Genomic DNA, 7,580 nt, shown 5'->3' with positions numbered 1-7,580 from the left:
TCGCCTATCGCGGACGTTTGTCCTACCAATCGAAACACGCTACAGTCGCAGGTTCGAATCCTGCCTCGGGCATGGATGTGTGTGATGTCCTTAGGTTAGTTAGGTTTAAGTAGTTCTAAGTTCTAGGGGACTGATGACCTCAGAAGTTAAGTCCAATAGTGCTCAGAGCCATTTTAACCATTTTGAACCAATCGAAACCACATGGGCAAGCTTCACAGTTCACCTGTAAGACAGAATCTGCCAGCACGTCTCCCTTACTCTTCAGAACTCCACAAGGAAGTGATCTGATTACGAGGAGGGGGCAACGGGGAGGGTGAGAAGTTCCTTCCTTTACCACAGAAAAAATAGAGTCAGAGTTTTCGCAGTACACATTAATTAAGCAGATAACCCCCCACCCTCCCCCCTCCAGATCCCCGCTTCTCAGTTGATGCATTTGCTACAACGTAGTTGCAATTGCTATGATCCACTGAAATAGAAATTAGGTGACAGATGGTCCAACAAGCTGTCAGCAGGATGTGTAACATATTCACTGCCGTCAAAACGACAACCCTTCAAGTGTTTCATCAGATTAAGAAACAGACGGTAGTCCAGAGGGTTCACTTCGGCGTATCTGTGGGGGGGGGATGAGAGATGGTTGACGAATTGGAAATGCATGGTTTCAAATTTTCAGCCGCAATTTCAGACTGTGCGAGAAGGCACTACCTTGCAGCAAAAGGATCACTGTGGTTTTTCCACGCCGTTCAGTCTTAATTGCCAAGTTGGGCTGAGTGTGAGGCTGGCGAAACTAACTCTGGTGATATTATAGACTTGAGGTAGATAATCCACGAACGCAATATCGTCTTTGAGCCAGAAAGCGGACGCAAAGACTATTTTGACCGATTTCTGATTGTTGAACTTATTCTGTCTCGGCGACGCGCTGCGACGTCATTGCTTTGACTGTTCCTTGGTTTTTGGACTTGGGCTTCTCACTGCGTCACTAACGTAGCAAAAACGTCGTTGTAGCATCAAGATAGTCCATAAAACCCTCTGAAGTCTCAATCCTGCCTTGTTCTGTTCAGACATTTCTGCACCCATTTCACTGATACTGTACAGGATAGTGTCAATAAAGAAACCAAGTTTCTCCTTGGAGGTATCCAGTTCTTTCGATTATCTTTCTTGTGGAAAGTCGCTGATCTTCAAGAGTCGGGTTGTGGACAGCATTGCTTGTTTCCAGGACTGCTGATGTTTTGGGCCACCCACGCTGGACTCTTCCTTAGCGGAGAAAAGTGCCAGCGTTGAAAACAGACAACCTGGATTTGCCAGTGTTTCAGAAAAGGACAATTCTCCTCTTGTGTTTGTGACATGTTACTCAATATGAATTCCCTGAGCACTTTCCCTGGAATAACTGAAACATCATGATGTTCTGTACTGCCACAGAAGTGAAACTTGCTTGTACCCTTGCAGCCATACGTTATACATGCAATAAAAAATAGTTTTAAGCTTGCGAAACATTTTATATTAATGCAAATGTTCCTGTGATCTTCAGCCCGAAAATTGATTTGGTGCAAGTCTCCAGTCTTTTCTATTCTGTGCAAGCCTCTTCATCTCTGCGTAACTACGGCCACTTACACCCATTTGAACCTGCTTACGATAGTAAAACTTTTGTATCCCTGTACAGTTCTGTTATTGCTACTTCCTTTCGTTACCACGGTTCCTTGATGCAACGGGATGTGTCCTGTCCATTAATCCCCTCTTTGAGTCAGACTTCCTTCTTACAGTCGAATTGTGCCAAAAATCTTTTTTCTGTCCAATTCAATTCAGTACCTCCTCATCAGTAATTTTCAGTATTTGTACTGTTTCATAACTGGATAGCAAACTTTGATGTGGTATCAGTTTCATGCTTCACTTCTATCCGGATGGGGCCAAGACTAGGAACCCTCCAGCTCAGCAGCCCCTTGATGAAGCCTTCGAGCCCTGTCGAAATTTGAGTTGTGCCCCCTTAAGAATGGATATTAAAGGAGTAGAGAGGGAATCTGGTATTCACGAAGAAGAGTGCCGCCAGCCTATTGGAGCCCGAGATACCGCCCTGCTCCGCCGTTAATCGTGCTGGTGGGACATGCAACTGGTACCAGCTGCTCGCCCCGAACCTCTGCTCGCCGATGCAGTCCCGCTGGGCGCCTGCGCTCATTTACTGGGGATACGGCTGCGCGCGCTGGAATTCGCGCTGCCGACGCGGCGCATGAATCACGGCCGGAGCGGGCCCTTATGCGGCGTCGCCGGCATTAGTACCCTTCGCGGCAGCGCCGCTTATGACCGTGTTTCCGGCTAAATTGAATTGTAGGGCCCCACCACCCACCGACCCGGAGCGCGCGCTGATGAACGGCCGCGCTCTTCCCGCAACATAGCTGGTGCCACGCGCCGACACCGCCGCCATCCGTTACGGCTGCGGGGCCCGAGCCGCGAAAGATAACGCTGTCGCCCGAAATGAAGCCGTCATTCGTAAAGGCGAAAAGCGACCCGGCCGCGTCCTCGCCGATCGCCGGGGGTAAGTGGCGCAGGTGGATACCGAGACCAGAGGCAAAACCGGTACACCACTGAAGCCGACGACCTCTCTGGGCGAAAGCCACCTGTCACCGGCATGTAATCAAGCAGTTTGCGTATGGAATATCGTCTCAGTTAAGCGACTGGATTCGTGATTTCCTGTCAGAGAGGTCACAGTTCGTAATAACTGACGGAAAGTCATCGAGTAAAACAGAAGTGATTTCTGACGTCCCCCGAGGTAGTGTTATAACCCTCTGCCGTTACTTATTTATATAAACGATTTAGGAGACAATCTGAGAAGCCGCTTTAGGTTGTTTGCAAATGATGCTGTCGTTTATCATCTAGTAGAGTCACCACATGATCAAAACAAAATTGCAAAATGATTTAGATCAGGGATTCCCAAAGTGGTCGATATCGGTTTCCTAGGGGTCGACATAAACGAAAACTGATTTTGGGGATCGACGAGGTCTAAAAATCGACCCCTATTAAAACTTTCAAGATAGGTAGGTACTATATTGTTTATGTTGTGTTACGTGTACTAAGAATAATTAATATTTTTGTAGGAAATAGCATTGTTGTAGTAATGTAAAGTCTCAAGTTCGTACAAGATGAAAAAATCGGCAAGTCTGTGTGGACAAGTTTGTGCAAGATAATGAGTTCGAGCGTACGTTTTCAGGAGCGAAAAATGGTTCAAATGGCTCTGAGCACTATGGGACTCAACTGCTGAGGTCATTAGTCCCCTAGAACTTAGAACTAGTTAAACCTAACTAACCTAAAGACATCACAAACATCCATGCCCGAGGCAGGATTCGAACCTGCGACCGTAGCGGTCTTGCGGTTCCAGACTGCAGCGCCTTTAACCGCACGGCCACTTCGGCCGGCTTTTCAGGAGCGTTTTGACTTGCTCTCTAGAAGTCAGAATGAAAAATAACACTCTGTAGCAGCTGTTTTAAGTTAGCGGACCATTATGAAGAAGGGGGTTGATCTTAAAAGTAGGTAATTTGGCCATGGGGGTCTGAGGTAACAGTTCATTTTGGAAAAGGGGTCACTTGTCCAAAATAGTTTGGGGATCCCTGATTTAGATAAAGTATATGTATGACACGAAAATTGGCAATCGGTTCTAAATAATGAGAAATGTGATTTCATTCACATGATTGCTAAAACGAATCCATTAAAATTCGGTTAAATTAGAAATCAATCAAATCTAAAGGCCGTAAATTCAACTAAGTACATAGAAATTACAATTACGAACAGTTCCAATTGGAAAGAACACATAGATAATGTTGTGGGGAAGGCGAACCATAGACTGGGTTTTATTGGCAGAACACATAGCAGATGTAACAGATCTACTAAAAAGACTGCTTGCACTGCGCTTGTACGTCCTCTTTTTGAGAATTACTGGTGGGATCATTACCAGATAGGATTAACGGAGTACATCGAGAATGTTCAAAGAAGTGCAACGTGTTTTGCGTTATCGAGAAATAGGAGAGTGTCATGGACATGGTGCAGGATTTGAGGGGGACATCATTCAAACAAAGTCGTTCATCATTGCTGCAGGATTTTCTCACGAAATTTCAATCACCAACTTTCTCTTCCGAATGCGAAAATATTTTGTTGACGCTGACCTACACAGGGGGAAACGATCATCATAATAAAATAAGGGAAATCAGAGCTCGCACGGAAAGATACAGGTGTTCGTTTTTTACTCCCGCTATTCAAGAGTGTAATGATAGAGAATTATTGTGAAGGTGGTTCGATGGAACCTGTACCAGGCGGTTAAGTATGATTTGCAGAGTAGCCATAAAGATGTAGATGTAGAAATGGATAGACGTGATGGTAATACACCATGTTGAAATAGTTATTGCAGTCACGGAGAAGAAAATTAGTCTCGTGGGCTGACCAGCTGTTTTCGATGAAGGAAAATAAAAGCAGGCGCTCCACACGGTTTAGCTTTGGGACTGACCTTGTGCTGCGCTACAAGTATCGTATACACATCTCATTTTCAGTCCCACTTTCATATAGACCACTGAACGAATCTTTTGCTTTAAACTTGCACATCCGTGGAAGTTTTCTAGTGTGGACTTATTACCGAGAATATTGTCAAATGTGTAAGGAGTTTCTGTAGTACGCTATATAGTCCTACGACAGCAAAGAAAAGTCGCGGAAAAACTTCGTTTGCTAAACCCAATAGTGAAGCAAGGATACTGACGCAGACACTGCATTAAAAAGTGGTTTCTTATACCTAAATGGAACTTGGAACACCGCTGCCCGAAAATGAGTGCTGGGTTGAATATGCGTGTAGTAAACAGTAGACGAAAGTAGCGTGTCAGGAACTGTATGAACGAAACTTGCACCGTACAACTGAATGCTTTCTTTTTCAAATACAGATACATTGCGTCGCTGCTGCAAGGAACCGAAAATCTGGCCTACCGATCAATGTAAGCTGCTAACAACGTACGACAAATGTGGTTTTATACAGTTTCCCACCACAGGAAGTGTTCATATCTTCAGAATACAAAGGGAGACGTACAATCAAGATAGTGTGTCCATTCAGATGTGAAGTATGGAGGAAGTTATGCAATGATTTCGGCAGGTTCGTATTTGTTTCAAATGATGTTGTGGTGGCATAAGAGAGTTGTCTGTTTATTTCACCACGTTAGGTAACTATATTCTTTCAGTACTGGAGGCATTGTATGCACTGTGCGATTGCATTTTTCAAGATGTAATTTCCGCCCCTTTGGAGGTCTGTAAATGGCTAAGAGTGTTTAATGAGCTTGTTGATAAAATAATACGTCGTCTTTGCTCCTCGAACTATTGTGACATTTATTGTCGAAATAATAAATTGCATTTTATCAACTTCCTAAACTTTTGCTGTAAAACGTGGCCGCAGGACAAACTGGATTTTTTATTCAACCCATGTAAGTAACCCACTTGCTGATTCCCTCAGTGAGAAAATTTATGTCAGCTGACTACATTACGGCACTAATTTGGGGCCCTACATATCAAGTCACAGCTAACCTATCGTGCTTTCTAAGACAAACCAGCACTTCGGGTGTTTGGTGGCGTGGCAGAAACATTAATGTTCTCCAATTGTACAGTTTGATTTCGCTTAGTTTATTCTCAGCCCGAATTCTGTGCAATATCTTCCTTACGTTTGGCCCAATGCTCTATGGCCATAGTTCAAAACGAAACATGCTTGTGTGACCTAACAGCGCTCTTTAACGAGTGACCCATCTCTTTGGTAAACGTGGGCTCTTACGTGCATACCTTAAGTGCTATGCGCACTTGGTCATCTTCATTACTGTGAAAAACATGTGTTTTACCGAAAAAATGCTAATAGCTGAACATCTCATGACATTATTGCGATTGTACAGCATTGGTTGCCAATTATTAATAGATGTTGAGGTATGCATTTTAGATCCCATGCTTACTGGGCTTTTTTTTTCTCTTGTTTTGGGCTGTACTGTTGCCTCTCACGACGTAGAATGCTCTTATTTAAAAACCTATGTATACTACCTTCTAAAATATACCGGCCACCTAGAAGTGGAGGAGGAAACAAAATGAAACTTCACAGGTTGAGAGGGAATGTGATATTATTTCAGTTATTACGAAATTGAGTCGCTAACTGGCTAGGCCGGTTAATGGTTCATGGTGTACACTTCCATTTGCAGGTTGGCTGTCAATCGTTTTCCAGGGGCAACAGTAATTTGATTCACAGTAATTCATCTAATTTTCGACTAAATATAAAAATTTAAAATGTTGTTATTTTCTACTCGTTAAGATGTGTAATCTAATGTTAAAGGTTTAACAGAGTGACATAGCTAGTACAGTGAGAAACTGTGGATATGTCTTGAGCAGTGTAACTCAGGGCATGCAGATTACTCAAACTTTATTCGTCCAGTACAGAACACTTATCGGCTCGCAACAAACCTTACAGATAATTTCAGAGGTTTATGAAACTTCTCTTCGCTGACACCCCTACAAAATGAGAAAAATTTCTCTCTCACTACATTTTCGCTGTCCGTTCAGTAGAACTTAAGCATCACGCGTGACGATTCAGTTTATTACTTCCTTTATAATAACTCTATTCACAAAACATTTTTACACGCATTATCCACACATACTATCCTCAAAATTATACCATTGTGCGATGCACAGTTCACAGACAAAAACTCCAGAAAACGTTAAACATAATGTGAAATCTTTATTAAATTTTCTCTCGTTCACAGGTTTCTTCTCAAATATTTAAAACATTAATTCACTTGTAAAGTAATCAGACGTTTGAAGCTGTTTTGTACATGGTAGTTCGATTCTTTAAAGAATCGGGGTGGCGTTTCTGGTTTATAAATACACTCCTGGAAATGGAAAAAAGAACACATTGACACCGGTGTGTCAGACCCACCATACTTGCTCCGGACACTGCGAGAGGGCTGTACAAGCAATGATCACACGCACGGCACAGCGGACACACCAGGAACCGCGGTGTTGGCCGTCGAATGGCGCTAGCTGCGCAGCATTTGTGCACCGCCGCCGTCAGTGTCAGCCAGTTTGCCGTGGCATACGGAGCTCCATCGCAGTCTTTAACACTGGTAGCATGCCGCGACAGCGTGGACGTGAACCGTATGTGCAGTTGACGGACTTTGAGCGAGGGCGTATAGTGGGCATGCGGGAGGCCGGGTGGACGTACCGCCGAATTGCTCAACACGTGGGGCGTGAGGTCTCCACAGTACATCGATGTTGTCGCCAGTGGTCGGCGGAAGGTGCACGTGCCCGTCGACCTGGGACCGGACCGCAGCGACGCACGGATGCACGCCAAGACCGTAGGATCCTACGCAGTGCCGTAGGGGACCGCACCGCCACATCCCAGCAAATTAGGGACACTGTTGCTCCTGGGGTATCGGCGAGGACCATTCGCAACCGTCTCCATGAAGCTGGGCTACGGTCCCGCACACCGTTAGGCCGTCTTCCGCTCACGCCCCAACATCGTGCAGCCCGCCTCCAGTGGTGTCGCGACAGGCGTGAATGGAGGGACGAATGGAGACGTGTCGTCTTCAGCGATG

Source organism: Schistocerca nitens, chromosome 7 (genome assembly GCF_023898315.1).
Source record: "Schistocerca nitens isolate TAMUIC-IGC-003100 chromosome 7, iqSchNite1.1, whole genome shotgun sequence".
NCBI classification, from domain to species: Eukaryota; Metazoa; Arthropoda; class Insecta; order Orthoptera; family Acrididae; genus Schistocerca; species Schistocerca nitens.
Note: the sequence above shows the minus strand (reverse complement) of the source record.